Source organism: Passer domesticus, chromosome 1 (genome assembly GCF_036417665.1).
Source record: "Passer domesticus isolate bPasDom1 chromosome 1, bPasDom1.hap1, whole genome shotgun sequence".
NCBI classification, from domain to species: domain Eukaryota; kingdom Metazoa; phylum Chordata; class Aves; order Passeriformes; family Passeridae; genus Passer; species Passer domesticus.
In genome coordinates this window covers 151,665,171-151,683,158 of record NC_087474.1, presented here as the reverse complement: position 1 = coordinate 151,683,158, position 17,988 = coordinate 151,665,171, and the positions used below count along the sequence as shown (strand labels likewise).

The window sequence follows — 17,988 nt, the reverse complement described above, 5'->3', positions numbered from 1 at the left end:
CCAGCTTTTTCTCAAAGCTCTGAAATCTAACAGCAATTTTATGACATAATGTCACTTTTAGCACAAGAGATGAATAATAGATATTCAAAATATAATAACACTTTCATAAGCAAACAATGCTTTGCAGTGTCAAAGCTTTTCAGCAGCAGTGTCAAGCCTTTGCAGAAAGATCAACAGTGCAATCACCGAGCAGCACCGGGAAGCAAACACTGCATGAACACACACATGTTTAGCCAAAAGGCAGAGTCTCTCTGGCCAAACTCCATCTGCCTTCTCTAGAGGCACACATCCAGATCTCCTCTACAAAAAAAAAAAGGGAGGTAGGGAGATTAACAAGGTGACCCAGAAATCCCTTACACTTAAATTTGACTTTGACCCTGCCATCTCTGAGAGACAAGTGATAAATCCAAACCTCCTCCCCACCTGAAAGATGAGCAGGCTTACACTCATCTATATTCAAGAGATATGAGCATTAATTAACTCTAACATTAAAAAAACACATTTGAAAGATGATAGCTGCTAGAATATTCATGACTCTCACCCAGCCTGTTTATATAACTGGATAGGAAGCAAATCCTCCGAGTAAACCATGGCAAACCTGGCAGCATCGTTTACCTGTTCAGCATCTTTTCCACAGAAGGCAAATTCCATAACTTGTGGTCACCACTATTTTTTTTCCTGCCCTGCACATAAGAATTCGTAGGGAGGAAGTGATAAACCCATGATAAAAAAAAATTCCAGTGAACTGTCAGCATTATCCTAACCAAAAAAGAATTTCCTCCTTAGTCATCCACAGGCAGGGTAAGCCAGCTCCCCCATGAACTACAGAAGAGCAGGGAAAAAGTGCTTATCTGGGAAATTACTTCTCTTCCTAGTACCTTGGTACTTAATTTTTAAGCAAGGCAAAGGTCAAACAGAAACCACCTGATGGTGATACAAATGGAGCCCTGGATAAAACGGCGCAGGGGCCACCACAAAGAGCTGCTCTCTGCAAAAAGCTTAATGAAAGCCAAGAGATAGTGCCAGTGGGGAGGATGATGGCAATCCCACATCCATGTGCCTCAAGAATGCTGCCAGTGGCAGGAGGGCACATCCAAGCTGTGGAGGGGGCCAAGTCAGGGCAGTGTGGGGTCTCCAGCATCACTCAGCTCCCCAGGGAATGCCCCCAGCCAGGCAAACTGGGCTGCTGAGCCTGGGGTGAAGATACCCTTCTAATCAGGACAGTAAGAGATCCAGAGGCACCAGGGCTGGAATGCAGCTGTGCCTCATCCCCCAAGCTGTCTACAATAATTGTTATAAATACAGGTACTTTGTTGTGTTGCACACACTCAGGCCCTGTTTCTGCTGCTGGAGCCCCAGGTCTCTAATCTGACTTCCTGATTTTGACACTGCAAAGACAAAGAGGAAGCAGCACAATGATGGTACCCTGCAAAAGTACAGCAGCAAAATCACAGGATACCCAAAACAGTGCCAGGGAAAAACTAGGAGGCTGGGTTTGATTCTAGGTCAGGAAACACCCTGAGAATAAAATATTGCCCAAAAATGGCATTTTGTTTTTCTGAACTGGGCTCCACACTGCAGGACAAGAAGATTAGGTAGATGCCCTCCCATGGTGGCAGACTGGCCCTATAGCAGCCACTCTGCTCAGCAATTTTTGTCTGCTGCCCTATATAAGCAACCAAACCAGCTTGGAGATGATTAAACCTTCATCAGAAACTCTTCAGATCATGTCCCATTCACAGGGGGAGCAGTGCAAATCCTGCCACCTTTACCAAGAGCCCCTCCAAGGGCCTCTCACAGCCCTGGGATGCCAGCCAGCTTTGGAGGCTTTACATTTTCGTGGCATGAGACAAATTTCGCTAAGAGTTCCTCAATGCTAATCCTCATAATGCTGCCCAGCAGCTGGGAGCACCAGAAAACAGCCTGTTGGCACCTCCAGCTCTGCACAGAGCCCCTCAAAGCAATACACAGGATTCAGAAGCCAAGCACACACCTCTTGCTTTCTTGCTGGCATTAACAATATGTCTCATGATAAGTCACTGCTTCTTTGCAACCTGAAGAGCACAGCAAGTCAGCAGATAGCTCAATATTTACTGTGCACAGTAAGTCAGGAAAAGCATGGAAAAGCAAAGAGCACATATAAAGAAAAGCAAAAATCACACATAAAGAAAGATTTTTATTCTGAAAGTAATGACTGGGATGCTTTGGTTAATACAAAATTCCAAGCAAGGTCTTAAAGCAATCAATAGAGGATCATTAAAGACATACTAGGAGGATAATTCCAGATATTTAAAAATATATGAAAATTTATTTACTTATATAAATAAACAGAAATATGGCCTAATGTATCCCCAGTTACATGCCCTGCAGTAAGGGCACAAAGTTTGGGCACAAATGGCATTCATTAATAAGTGCCCCAAAGGAGGGACAACCCTTAAAGGAGAGCAAATGCACAATTCAAAAGTGGTTGATGTTTTTAATATAAACTAAGGACTGACATGCAGCTTTAATTTGCTTTGCTCATGTTGACTTTCACTGCTGCACAATGAGCAAGCCAGCCTGTGCAGGATGAGCACAGGTGAATCAACATCCTTCACCCTGGGCATGCTCTCCTCCAACCTCCCCATGCAGGACAGGGGAAGAAACATCAAAGCAAAATTTCAGCTTCAGCACTTTCCTCAAGCTAAAGAAGATGTGAATTCAAAGATTCAGCTGTAAATATTTTAAAAGTGGCAAATGGACTTTTGGCAGCCAAAATAAGAATCTTTAAAAGCACTAGCATTTGCTGCCCCCAACCCTCACAAATCCAGCCTGCTGAAGTCGTAAGCGAGGTTGCCCACAAACTGAAAGTTGAAACTAGCTTCAGCCCCAATTCCAAAAAACCTGGAAGTAATTTTAGAAGCAGGAAACCATCAAGCAAGAGACAGCACCTGTAGATTAAAACCTCTTCCTCTGTCAGGCTTCAACACATTTGACTCACAAAACCATAAAGAAAGTAAGACTCCCTTAAAAAAGCCACATTGTCAAAATTTTTTATAGCTTTGAGGTTATATTTTATCCTTAAACCAATAAATACTTGCAATTCCTTAATTTGCTGCCAGCTGGGGAGAGATTTAAAAACTTCTGCAAACCTGCAATTTCAGTGCTGGTCTGTGCTGGGCACTGAAAAATTCCATAGGAGTGAGAGTGAGAGGGGTTAGTCATGACAAGAACATCCCTGCAATGTGCCAGGGCTGCTTTTCAATGTCATCCAACCATCCTTAATACTGACTTAGACCATCAATGATTTTTATAATCAGTTATGTGCTTTTGAAATACACACCCACATACATAACCCTCACAGGCAGCCAAATAGCAGCTTTCTGGGTTTTTTTATTATTATTAATAACATGCATCTGTATACAGACCAACCCCTTAAAGGACATTTTGATCCAAGGATCTGCAACCTGACTCAAAGCAAATCTTTGCTACTTTACCAGCAAAACTCTTGAATGCTAATGGGGTTAATCTTTTAATTAGCACCAAGGGATGCAGCCAGCAGCCCCCCTGCCTGGATGCTCACGCTGACCAACAGCAAAGCCCTTAAACTACTTATCTTCTGAAGCTGCCCCACATCTATGCAGGGTGAGACCTGCTCTGAAGAAAACGAGAGATGATTTTTCATCCCTGTAAAGAACAGCTGCACATTTACAACTGAAGCATCATTCCTGGCCAAGCTCTAATTCTTGGGCCACTCCCAGGTGGCCCAGAAGTGCCAGGTGCCTGCCAGACTGTGTGTGACATGGGAGTCACACTGCAAGGGGCCGTGCAGAACACAAAATTCAGGGTCCACCTACCACGGCTTTTCTCCTTGCCCACTGTCAGCGTTGACCCTGCAATGCAGAGGTCAAGCACCCTGGGGCTGCTCTGGGTTATCTGGGTTACAGGCAGGTTTTGTTCAGTGTCCAGAGGCACCAAAGGGCATGGCAGCACCAGAGCAGAGCAATTGATGCCCCATTCGCTCCCAGTTACTCATAAAAGATAAAGCTCATTCCACTGCTGCTGACATAGGACCTTTTCACATCTTACAGCAAAAAGGGGAGATCTGGTTTGCAATGTCTTTGTCAAATAGCTGACCACAAAAAAAAAAAAAAAAAGGATTTTTAATATCAGTGGTGTTTGCTTTAATTGTAGATAAAAAGAACAACTGCAAGAGATTTGTCTTTCTTAGGTGCTTTAGAAGTTAATAGGAGCTAGTTAATAAAACACTAGGGATTTCAGTGAGGGGATAACTGTTAATTCAGGTTGAGGAAGGAAAACTATCTGCAAATGAAGGGCTGGTTCCAGGGGATGTCTCTGCAGCAGAGCACAAAGTCATGCAAGCACACGGAAGGGTCTGGCCCTGCTGGGCTGAGCTCCAGGCAGTGCTGCTGGAGAAGGCTCTGCCTTGGCACATGACTACACTGCTGGGGCTTGAGCATGGACCATCCCCACCAGCCTGGCACGATGCTGCTTCCACCTCCAAATCCCCACTGTTAGCTCCAGCCTCTCTTACAAGCACAGCAAGCACTTGACTTTGCTCATTGATAAAGCAAAGAACATCTTTATCCCAATCTCTGTCTACAATCTCCATCTGGCCTACGAGTCACAGTCAAACTGAAGAGTGAGGCAACTGGTTATGTTTCCCACTGAACATGCTCTATCCACCCTACCCCTCTCATTTCCTTCCTCTGATGCAAAATTGTGCTTACCATGCAAGAAGATGAAACTTTTAATGCCTCACAAATGCTGAGGGGAATGCAGAATAAATGTACATCAAAGCATTTTCAACCCTTTTCCTTCATCGCCTCCTCTTTGTATGGTGAAAATAAAAGTTAGACACAAAGAGCTAATTTTTTGTCTGCTCTGTAGAAGGAGAGATCTGTTCAACACACCAGCACACCTGAGCCTTTGACCAAACCAGCACAAGTGCCAAAAAGAATGATTTTCACAGCAAAATGATATCCACAGACACCAAAACCAATAATTCTCTGTTAGAAAGAATGGGGAAAAAACTTGTCACCTCCACAAAAACATCTAATTCATTGTAAATTACTCTAGTGATGCAAATTTGGTTGTTATCACTAGTGCTATTGAGTTATACATATCTATATGGAATAGGAATAGTTTAATTTTAGAGCTAATGGCATCTCCTTTTTTATGGGGTAAGTCATCCTCAAAATTACGTTCTTCAGCAGAAATTCTGTTGAACTAAGAAGAGAAAAAACATTTGTGTCATCTTTTTTGAAGTGAGACAATAAAACCCGCTAAGCTGATCCACACACAGCTGATGGCAGCTGTGGGTTACAAACACAGCTGCCCAAGAGTCCCGGAGGATCCAGGTGGAAGAATGAAGAGCATCAGATCCATCCTTTCCCTCATCTATGAGGCTATGGTTGGTCATCAGAACCTTCAGAAGCTGACACTACTGTTCCACAAGAACCTACATCTCAAATGGGGTCTGTTCCAACAAAGGAAAGTCATCCTTAGAGTATGGCACCAGGGCCTTTGGTAGGTCTTACCTTTAACACAAGCTAGTAAGAAAAAAAAAAGACTGAAGATCAAGAAAGCAAACTGGGCAGTCAATGTAAAAAACATTTACATACCTGCTGGACAGGAGTGCTGCTGCTGCACTGGAAAAGCTCTGGGAGAACAGAAAATATCTTCCAGCTGGGTAAAGCAGTGGCTCCATTTCAAGAAGATGCATGGGCAGGTATTCCAGTAAGTGACTGTAAGCTGTAATCCTCAGGACAGGGCCACAAATGACACAGGGTGACCCAGGGAAAAACAGAGTAAAAAGATGGTAGAAACTTGCAGATGCTTTTATCCACAGCCAGCATTTTCCAGAGGGTTTTGTGGGTCCACAGGTCCATGCATCCCATGCTCCCCATGCTCCTAAAAATCCTCCGGAGCTATGAAAAGGACCAGACTGCCAGACTCCAAAGGTTATTCCAGACAAGTGGGACACATGGGGTTGGGACCTTCAGAGAGAAGAAAGGGACAGGCCATTACACAACAGCTCTTTTCACGTTGGACAAAAATCTGGATTGCAAACTTTAACATTTTGATTTATTTTTGCACAGAAGGAAGGTTTTAGGGTTTTTTTTTTTTTTTTTTTTTTTCATTTGCATGATTTATTGAAATTAATGTAACAGTGAGCATGGACACGGCACGGAGCAACACCTCCAGATGCCTCATAGGTTCTAGGGGATGTGCAAGGAGAAGAAGCCAGAAAATGAAAGTAGTTCTCACCTAACCAACAGATCTTTCCAAAACTATTCTTTTTCTTTTTGTCAGGTGAAAGAACAGAGTTTTCCTCCCCTCTCCTTTCTGCCACACCTGCTAAACCTAATGAGGTATTTTCACTACCAGGGAAGAGGAGAATGGAAGGGGTTGTAAGGCAGCAGGCCAGCAGCACCATCTGCCTTCCTGACCTCAGTGGAAAATGTCTCTCCACCATCAGGAGAATCACACCTTCAGCAACCCACAGTAAAGTCTGGCACAACCCACCAGTGACATAGCAGAAACACTCTGCCCTTCAGTACAACAACCCAATGTGACCTCCGACCAGACAGAGCCACACTTCCCACCTCTGCTTTCAGAGAAAATAAACACATCCCAGCAAAGTGGCTCAAAATACCCAAGGAATTAGTCATAAAGATTCTAGTATTTGACGTATATAAACCCATCATGATCTGGGGGGTTTTGGTTGTTTGTTTTTTCAATTCTTTTAATCTGATCTTACTAATTGTGCTGGGAGTAGAGTTGCTGGGATTTTTGTTTGTTATTTTAAAATATGAAAGCTGTCGCATAAACACAGGCAAGTGCCAGGCCCGGATATAATGCCCAGCAAGTGCTGAAAGGAAACTCAAATAACTCTTTGCCTGACATTGCTTTCTAGTTCATCTGTAAAAAGAAAACAGCAGAGAGCAGCTGAGAGCCAAAAAAGGTTTTTTCACTTTGTTTTAGCTGCAGAAGCACAAGAAGGTGATAACATTGTGTATAATGTAACCAAGCAAAGGAGTAATGAAAGTGCAAGCAAATAGATCAAATAGGACAGGGCTAAGGAAAAGGTGTGATAATCATTTGTTTTGCTAATTGTGTCAATAAAGTCCTATCTACCCTCAAACAGCGGAAACGTCATCAGATATTTAAAAGGGAAAAATCAAGTGAATAATTAAATGTACAAAACCCTGACATTTTTTTCCCCAGATGTTCTCTTTAAAGGGTTGATTAGGAGAGTCACATGTTTATTTGAAATAAAATTTTAGTGACTTTGATCATGTTTAAGTCACCTCACGTACAAAATCTACTTTGAACCAAAACGACTTCTTCCCTAGGGAAAATAATCAAAACTGCTTTCTTTGCAGGAAAGATGCACCATTACCTTAGCATAACCCAGGCTAAGCTGGGTCGTGGGGACAACACCATCACCAACACAAATCTGGTGTGCCTACAACGTGTTTTTGTTGCTACAACACCCAGCAGGCAAATTGGTTCAAGCCAACTGGAAGTCTGCAGACTTGATGTCTGCTAATTCGTGGAAAAAGAAATCTGAAATGCCTTGTCCTTGCTTCTAGTGTTTTCCCAGTGATGGGGAGGGCTAGGAAATTAAATATTCCCTAACTTCCCCCCCACATAAATGAACTGAAGCTGAAGAAGGTCTGACCTAAGTCCCTGAGCTGATAAAAACATTTTGGAAAAGGATTTGAATCTCCCAAAATAACTCCAATCCCACTAATTACATAGCCAATCTCAGCCACTCTTGATAACTTTATGACACGGAAAACGCCTGTAAAACCTATTTCTCTACAGCAAGAACACCTGCCCAAAATCCTCGAGCTAACTCGTTTCTCCACAATCCAATTACCTGTAAAATATGAGCATGAAAACTGAGATGAATCTCTGTTTCCAGAGAAATGAGGCTTGTCCCACCAGCCCAGCCCCTCACTCTGCTGTGCCTGATGCACCAGCAGGGCTTTTTCTCCAGGCTCCAACATGGATGTGTCAATATGTACTTTGCTCAGCTCTCCTGGGAGATGAGCCCAGCAGTCCTCACTGTCCAGCAAGTGAAAACATAATTTTTTTTTGTTCTCTATCTTTTATATCTCCCCCCATCTCGCATACACCACACCTCTCACAGCACTCCCATCATCTGCCTTCGAGGCCAGCTGGATGGCAGCAGGACTCACGGGCTATGCAAGAGTTCAGTGACCAGCATCTTGCACAAGTTAGGTTTTTACATAAACATATGGGCTTTTCTAGTCAGATTGTAACAGATAAAACAATGACAGATGATTAATGTTCATTTTAAGCATCTTCCTTTGTGGTATGGAGGAACCTCAGTACCTTCCACCCCCTGATGTAAGGAGAAGACACTGTCTCATTGCTACCCTGTTTGAGAGGCAGATGAAATTCAAACCCTTGTGCCCACCACATGCCTGAAAAGACAAGTTTCCAGTTCTCTGGACTCTACCCTTAAAATGTGCCAGGTTTTTAAGACTGAGTACACTGCCTACTGGAGAGAACATCACTCCAGCTCACTCCACTGCTGCTTCCCCCTCAGACTGGAGGGAGGGTCTTCGTTGCTGACTGTCCATGAGTGTTCCCCAGCCCCAACAGTAGAGGTCTTGCCCTTAACAACTCACTGAAGGTCATGCATTAGAGTAGGCTGGCAGCAAAGCCCTGAAACGCATCCAGATTTTTCAAGTCATGGGCCAGCACTTGAAAAACACATTCATCTTCCCCATCCCTTGACAAGAACTACTCCATTACTCGTACACAACAAGGGTTGAATCACTCACACACAGAAACACCACGGGCTGAGCACGTGTCAGCTCTGAGCAAGCAAGGCATCACCCTCAACAGGAGAGCAGCACCCTGAGCCACAGCTCCTCTCCAGGGACAGCAGGAACCTGTCAACACAGCTGTAGGAAACCAGCAATGAGCACAGTCTGCCCTGCAATAGACAGACCCCCTAATGATTAATAAACACACAAAAAGAGTGAAAAGACTTGTTCCTCATTAGTTGAAAAATACGTGAGGAAGAGAGAAGGAGTCCCACCTGTTAAATTTTGAATGTTAAAGGGCCCCGAGTGCAATGGCTCATTTTAAAAAACAAGGGATGTTTTCTGTGCCTGTGTTTTATTTGAAGGAAAAGGCTGGGTTTTTTACACTCTAACATGTTCATTACAACCCAGCCATGTGAGTTAAATGCAGTAAGGGACTTGTTAAATCTCAGGATCATTGCAGTAAGCTCCAGTAGTGACTTTATTGTGGGCAAGAATGCAATCGGGGCATTTGTGTCTGCTGCTCCTGCCACCAGGCACTGTGAGCAGTATGTGCTCAGTTTGCCAACACCAAAATCCCCACCAAAACACAAGGTCAGCATCCCAAAATGGCTTTGTTACATCTCCATGCAGAAGAACATCTCCAGACACTGAGACTGCTTATCAAGGTCAATGTTATCCAACAGAGAATAGAAAGAGAAAAAAAGAGAAAACTATTCAACCTTTCTGGCTTTTTACAAATTCTCCAGCAAATGGCTGCAGGTGTATTTCCTGAAAGGCAGCAGTTTGCTGCCATGGGTATCTCAGCTACCACAAGGGATTGCATTTCTCCTGATTTATTGAGCCAAAGCAGGCTCAGCACCACCACTGGAAGAAGGAAAAGGACAGCATCAAGCCCAGACTGTCCCCTGCAATAACATTCAGCTGATTAACCAAACCTCCAAAACCTCTCCTTGGCTTCCTGTTCTTAGGCATGAAACTTTAGAACAGCTCTAGACTGAATCTGACATAGAAGTGAGAGTGGCAAAATCACGGAGTTCTGGGTCAATAGGACTTGTATTTTGTATCAGTGATGAATCATGAACTTGTTTGCTTTATGGAATTATGGCAGGATAACAGTTAACAATCTCTTATATCGTGCCCATAATAATAAAGTCCTTATAAAACATAAATAAACAAAACAAATTATTTCCAAAGAAACACAAAGGAAAAAAATGCAAAGGCTGCTGTGCCTTTTTCTCCTCACTCAGCAACACCAAGTTTTTGGAGTAACCTGGCTGCTTTTGAGGGCTTCACAAGCTTGGCCAACATCTCAAGCAGTCCCTGGAGCTGGGGATTTGCTCCCAGGTAAAGAAAAAGCAGCTATGGCAGGGGAGGGCACTTTGTAGATGCTCCTCCAGTCCACGACCAGGCGAAAACATGTGCACATCCAAAGCCTGAGTATTTGAGGAAAACAAGAGGGAGGCAAGAACCACTCATCTGGCCTTACCCTACCATTTTTCATCCTAAAATCCTTTCTGGGAACTCCAACGAAGAGGGGAGGGTTTAAAAAAGACAAGCACAGAAGCATTGCCTGGTAGATTGGGAGTTCCAACCTACACTCTGCCCAAAGATGCAGAAGGGCATCTTTGGTAAGGCAAGAAGTGCAACACCAAAATGCTTCCAAGAACTCTTGTAACAGTTTCACAATAAAGTGTACATTTTAAAGTGTAAGTCTAGCTGTTCCAGTGAAGGTATCATCACACAAATTTGTGGCCCTTGCATCCATCCAGGACTCCTCACCCACACTTGGGATGGGTCTGCCCACCAACCTGAACCAATACCCAAGTGACCACCAGGCTGTATATTTACAGCTCGAGTTCTCACACAAAATGCAGGTCATGACTATGCTCTTTCGACTTCACAAAATGACTCCACATGAGGATCTGGGATGCTGGGATGCTACAATTTGAAATACTGCTAAGATGCTTTACAATTAATCCCCTTCTTTTAACCATTTTTGAAGACAAAAGCAAAATCTTAAGTGAATGTCGCACAATCTGACATTTTAAGCACCTAATGTCACCTTGGACCATTTTCAAAGCAAAATTTCATAATCTTATTCTCCGTCTGCACCAACTGACACAGATACATTAAGAGAAAAAAATCTTGAAAACGTTCCCTAAGGAGAAGGGGGGGAGATACTCTCCAATAAATGGTGGACTGTTACATAAAAAGACTAAAGGAACAAACTGTAAGATAAATATTAACTCATCTTTTTATAGTATTCAAGACACTAATGTTTTCCAACTTAGGTAATAGTACAAAAAAAAATAAAAATTCTATTTCGTGCTATCAAAATCACCTCTAATAGGGGACACAGCATTTCACACATCCTTCTCTTGGAAAAAGATGTTTTACAATGAAGGAAGAGTGTGATTCTTAAGAGATACTGGATTGCCTCACCCAGAAAAATTGAATGGTGACAGAGAAACAAAGTCCACAAAGAAGGACCATTTCAGCCTTGAACCACTTGCAGCCCAAGCCAATGACCGTGCTCCTTCTCAGATGCAATCAGTCTCCTTGGGTAGGAGAACATCCACCTGGACCACTCTTTGATCCAAGAGTGGGGATACTCAGTGACAGACATGCAAAAAAGACCAGCCTGATGTCAGCTGCTGAACACTTATGGCATGAGATGTACATCAGGGGAAAATCAGACCTGCAGATCCACTGAGTGGACACAGAAATGCAAGGGGCAGCACTTCAGGATAACACTTAATGCTTCCTGGTCTCTCAGGAGATTGGGCATTCTGGCTTTTTTTAGAAATGCTGGTCCCAAGGCTAACCTTGCAGAGATACGTTGTAACCCTTTAAACAGATGAGGAAATGGATTTTTGCACTTTTTTTGTTTGCTTGCTTGCTTTTCTAAAATAGGCTCTCAATTATATCCTCTATCTATCATCAGCTTCAACTACCACAGGAAGTCAAGACCTGTGCATCAAAATCAAAGTCAGGTTCCCACGCCTGGGTGAAGGAAAGCCCTTCTAGCCTACTGTTCACACCCAGGTGGGCACCATTTCTCCTCCCATGCTGCCAGCAGGCTCAAGCAAGAGCCTCTTTCCCTTCCCTGGCCCCTGGCACACAACACCTCTGCCACCAGTGGCTCTCCCACTATCCCACGTCCAGCACCAAGGTGCCCTCACATGAATGACATGGAGCTGCTGCTCCATCTCCAGAGCTGCTCCACTGCATATCAACACACAGCCCAGTGCCAGGCTCGCTTGCTGCACTGCTGCAGTTCACAGAAAACTGGGAAATTTCACTGCAAACTCGTCTTGTGCCTTAACCAAAATGACCCACAGCTCCCACACCTGGCTTGGTCACCATGAACCATCCTGGCTTCCCAGAGCAGGGCTCAGTCTGAACCCTGCAGACTCTTTTTGCTACCTTTTGTTTATGATTTTCAGTCTACAGCATTAGTTACCAGCTTACAATGAAAGGAAAGAAAAATCACTATGCCAGCTGCAAAAATAATCCTCCCGCTCATTACATTTTCAGTTCTTTATCTCAGACCTATTCTTTAAGCCTTCACGATCTAGGCTGTCACCACGCAGGCTAACAACATGCTTTGTAGTCAAATAAATGCTGAAATTCTCACAAGGCTACATCACTCCAGGAGCAAAGGAGTTGTGCTAAAATTATGAAAGTGGCTAACAGAGAGATTAATTGGATGCTATTAAAAAAAAAAAAAAAAACAAACCACAGAACAGAAGTGCCTTACTTTTCAAAGATGAAACCAAACAACTCCAGGCATCTTGGTCACAGTTGACACTTGCTTTCATCAACCCCCCACCAGTGTAGCCTCCTGAAATCCCTCTATTAAAATGGATTTGCAATTGTCCCCATTTACACCATCATTGTCCTCATTTATGCCATTTATGCTGCCCCTGCTTCAGCTCTGACAAGGCAGAGTTGGGATGATGGGCTTGGTCCTCTGAAGGCACTGGTGGGACAAAAACTGAGCCAATGGCTCCAGTGCTGGTGAAGTTTTGTTCCTGTGGCACTGGATCAACACAGCACCAGCCCCACGAACACCAGATTGATTTACTGGCCAAAAATGGACATTCCTGAGCCCTTCTCTGCATCCCTTTGGACCTCAACTCCTCAACCCAAAGGAAACCACACTCTGCTCTTGCTGGGAGCATTTACTGTGGGCAAAGCAAATCAGCACAAAGCTGCTGAGAAGCAGCAAGGGGGTAAAGGCCAAGAAGGAAAAAGACATTTTTTAATGAGCTTAAGTCACCCCTTGCAGGACTGACTCATTTCCAGCTTAATATCTGGCTCCTTTAAAAGCTGAGTCCTTGGTGGCTGCCTCCTCATGCCAGAACAGGACAGAAGCCCAGTGGTAATGACTTTCCCTGTGCACTGTCACACTTGGCTTGAGGTCCAAGCAGCCCTGTGGAGCCCAGGAGAAGCCCCACGTGCCCCGGGTTTGGCACAAGGCTCTGCAAAGGCAACTGAGGTGAAGATTTCAAAACAGAACTGGGAAGACCAGCACAGAAACGTTTTGGCACATCGGGCTCTGTCTTCCTGTTACTTTTTTGAAAGGTCCTCCTTATTAAGGGCACATGTTCAATATTCAGTAAATAATAACAAAGTGCTTGCCATTAAACCAAAACCCATGGAATGATCTTGACTCATTCTGACTTGTCAGATGCAAATAAACGCCTGCCCTGCTGTTGCAGGCAGCTTTAACCTGCAGCTCAGTGATCAGGACCTTCATGAGGTGAAAAAAATACTATTATTAGAAAAGATTTTGTAACACTGTAGGACTTGGCATCGTCTAAACATAGATGTTGCATTGGTTTAATTAAATCAGCATGGAAAGGTTCTATTTATTGCATCACACAGTTACACTATTAAGTTACAGGCCAGGACTCATTTTTTTGCTGATATCAAAGAGTAAATCCTTTTTCTGCTGATGCAAGGATTCCTATCAGAGACTGCACTCCAGCTCTACCTGTCCCACCCCAGGTGTTTGTGAACAGATGTTTTTCTCACTGTCTTTCACTCACAGAGACTCCTGACCATGCACCAATTTAGTTTTAATTCTGCTAAACAAAACCAATTCAGTCCTACCAAGTCTCTTTTCCTACCACTCTCCTTTCACCTCCATCCTTAGTGAATATTATTGCAGCCACCTCAAGAAGAAGAAAATAGAAACACAAAAAACAAGACCTCTGAAGACGTCTGGCTCCTGTACAACCCTGTCTACATTTGCAAAACAAGCACAGAGCTGCAGGGAATCAGCTGTTTGCTCCTCACCCCAGAGCTGCCTCCCACCAGCCCGGCACCTCACACAAACAAGGCATCAGCCACGGTCCAGCTCAGCTGCATGGATGGATAACTTCCCCAGGATGGAGGTCATATATTATATAAAAAATAATTTATTTATTATATAAAATAACCCCCATTATTTTGATGCCTGGATGTGCTCACAAATTCAACTAACCTTCCTATATTCCGGATATTTATGAATTTTTATTCCAAGTCTGACAAAGTATTGCACCTCTTCTCACTCATTTATTGCTAACAATGTTTTTATTTTAATCACTTCTAGGCTCTTAAATACTTAATGACACGATTTTCTGAAGAGCTTACATGCTGTGAGAAAAACAAGGGAAAAAGAAAGGATTGTTTTATCACTACATTAGCATCTAAAGGCATCAAAGGAATTCCTAGCCACATACCACTCTATAGGGAATGCAGTTAAATAGTGTATTTACATACAAAGCCTGTGAGACTCAGGAGAACTTACAATCAGAGAATCAGAGATTCAAAGAATGGTTTGGGTTGGAAAGGACCTAGTTTTGGGTTGGAAAGGTCACCTAGTGTAACCCCGCAATGTGCAGGGACATCTTCAACTCCATCAAGTTGCTCAGAGTCACATTCATTAATGTTTTAAGCCCAAAAGGGCTCTTCTCTTTTGCAGGGATGATGCTGCCCTGGAGGGTGCAGGGTTTTCCATCCACACACCCCATGGTTTGGCACTTCTGTCCTCTCTGCTCTGCCACAGCCCCGTTGATGGCAGCACTGCCACCCCTCCGAAGGCAGCAATGCAGGTGAGTGCTCCTTGACTGCTCCGAAAAAGAAATTTAAAAAAAACCAAAAACGTAGGGTCTGATGAAGCTGTTTAAACATCAACTTGAACTCACTAAATAGGGAGGGAAAAACCTGGAGCCTGTACAACTGGTCCTGCAGCAGTGACTGTACACCAACTCCATGGCTCCACTGTCAAGACTCAGCCAAAGCCTCCACACAGCCTCCCTGCAGAAGGAAGGCCCACCAAAAAGTCTATCAAACCCAGAGGTGAATTCAGGGATGTCTCTTCCCTGCTGTGCAAACCCTTGACACCAACAGCAGATCCACCTGTCACTGCACCCAGGTGAGAAGCTGCTGCCTGAGCTCATGTCCCTCCTTCCCCAGAGCTGCCTGGGAGAAACCCAGCCTTTCTTAAGCATCTGACTTACCCTTGCTGGGAGCAAACAATCCCATTTCTGCCTCTTCCTCCAATGGAGTCATGGGCATAATCTACTCCAGAGACAGAAGATCTGTTTTTATGTGTATATTTTATCACAAAGAATGGAGAGAGATCATTGAGAGTGACACTATCTTTGCATAAGTGAAGATACTGTTAGCCCCAGTTTGTAAGTCCTCAGAGCTATTTGGCTGAAATACCTGAAATAACTTCTCTCTGAAGACTGCTCATTAAGACACCCTTTTCACCAGTCTGCTTCCTAGACTGAATTCAATTCTCCAGGGGAGGATGCTGCAGCACAAATCTGTGCCCTTTCCAGACCCCTCTCCCATTTACTTAGGATGGCAAGTGCAGAGCTGCTATTCACAGCAGATAACCAGAATGTGGAATATAGTTGGTAAAGAAGCTCCAAGGTTAAAGAAAAGGAGGAAGGAGAGGACATTGAAATACATCAAAGGCATCATAAGAAACACACCATGAATATAATAGGAAGTGGCATACTGACAAGTAAACTTCATGATTCAGGGCTAAAAACCAGCATCAATAATTAAAATGTTATAGGAGATTAAATTTAATTTTTTTTTTCTCAAGAAGATGACACTCCTGCCCTTCTCTGACCCCACACTGGTTATTTGGGAGTCGGGCTATCAGGTCAGACACGTCTGTGGCTGATGCAAGCCTGCGGTAACCCTGCGGCGTATGGCACTGCTCCTGCAGCTGACACGGTGCTCAGATCCCCTGCCTGGTGATCCTCAGCACAGGGAGCAGGGTGGCAGCTGCAGTGTGATGCAGCAAGGATATAAAAAGCTGAGGACTCAGCCTGGAGAGCGGCAGCCAACCTGGGCAGTGCCAGCATCACCTTTCACCTACATCTGCCGAGATTATCTTGGGAAAACAAGCCCTGCCGCGGCTGCTCGCTCCAGCTGCTCCCAGGATCAGAGTTATGTCCTTCCAGGACAGTAAGCTAAGGGCAGGAGAGGGGGATCCAAAGCCACCCCCAGTGACAGGGGGATCAGAACAGGTTCTCCTAGGAAAAGAGAACTTCTTCCCATCCCCAGTGGCTCCTGAAGTGCTCAGCCCCATCCACCCCTCCAGAGGCTGGCTCCGTGCTGGGGGAAGCAAAAGCCCAGCCATGTCAGGCAGGAGACTGATGCTCCCTTCCCAAAAAGGGGGACCAGGGAACAGCACCAGCATGTCAAAAAGCTCCACTGGTTTTCTCACATCCAATTCCCTGGCTCTCCAGCCTGGGAGCAAAGCATGACAGACTCGGGACCTGAGAGCCAGCAACAAAATCTGGGAAATTCAGAGAGGAAACAAACATCAGAAATCATCAGCCCCAGAGGCATGCACCAGAAGCCACCACCAAGAGAATGTTTAGAGCCAAATCTGATCTTGGTTCCATCAAAATGCTCTCACTGCCTCCTGTGCTGGATCAGGATGTGCAGGCCTGGTCATAACCAGGTTTTGGTCTCTTCCACATCCTCCCCAGGGCCAAGGTGGTTCCAGCTGATGTGCTCACTGCAGCTCTGCCATCCAGCAGGATGGAATTCCAAGCTATCAGAAGTGCTGGAGCTAGCCATCAAGATGTCAGAAAACCCAGGAAGAAATTATTCCAGCCATTTATACGTTTTTGGTCTTCCTATCTGGGGTCACATTAATGATAATTTCTAATGTCTTTATTCATTTTGCTATCTATCTTTTAAAGTCCTTCTACAACCCTTTAAATTCAACATGACATGCTGTCATTATATATATGCCACCATATGAAAACAATGTCAGAAGACTCTTGATTACACAAAAAGCACCAAAACCTAGTTTTTTTCCAATTAATAAACTGGTATATCAAAGCAGATTGGTGTATCTTGCAGAAAAGTCAGAAAACCTTACTACCATTTTTTCAGGAAGAAAGTGGCAAGATCCTTCTAGATATTACCATTTTTTCCTACCTCATAAGCAGCATGAATTAACAAAGCCAATAAAAATGACCTGAAAACCTAAACTGAAGAGCCTTGGCCTTGATTTTGATCTTGAAACAACCTGGCCCAAGATCAAGAATAATTCTTAATAGTTATTTTTAGCACACATTACCTTCAAACCTCCAGACCTGTGTTAGATACTTTTCTATTTTTTCCATGAGGCTGAAAACACAATCTGTGAAGTCACGTTTATCATGAGAGACTTGTCCATCATCGCTATCTCAGTAAACACTTTTCCAAGGAAAGAGTGTTCTTTTCACAGCAGACGTGGGCTTTCCCACCACCTACCACCAGGAAATGCATCATGTTGATATCCAAACCTGCCAAAGCCAGCCTGCTCTTTCCAGAGCCACACCAAAGTTGTGGCCTTGAGTTAACAAAGCCCATTTAACTGGTAGCTGTTGTTCTCACTGACACAGAGCAAATCCATGAAAGAACTCACCCTCTCAAGGCTGCATTTCCTCACAGCTGCCAACCTCAGCTCACCTGGCTACTCAAGTTGGATGCAAACAGCTCCTTGCAAGCAAAAGCTAAGTATCTGCATCAACTCTGAGAACACTTTATTTGAGAAGGTCTAACTACTCTCATCTACTTTTGGAAACATGCGCAGCTGCCACATGCTGCCCCATGCAGTTCATGCACCAGTAACACCACTAGTAAGGACCTGAAACCAAGGGAAATTGCT

General features: G+C 44.1%; 1 long non-coding RNA gene across 11 annotated transcripts in view; it reads right to left on the bottom strand.

Annotated features, from left to right (window-relative positions):
• Positions 1-17,988, bottom strand: part of LOC135285073 (uncharacterized) — a 148,000-nt gene that overhangs the window by 104,107 nt on the left and 25,905 nt on the right. For all 11 annotated transcript variants that reach the window (XR_010350104.1, XR_010350087.1, XR_010350100.1 and 8 more), the window contains exon 2: positions 5,625-5,999. This is a non-coding gene — a long non-coding RNA (uncharacterized LOC135285073). The remainder of the gene's footprint in view (positions 1-5,624; positions 6,000-17,988) is intronic.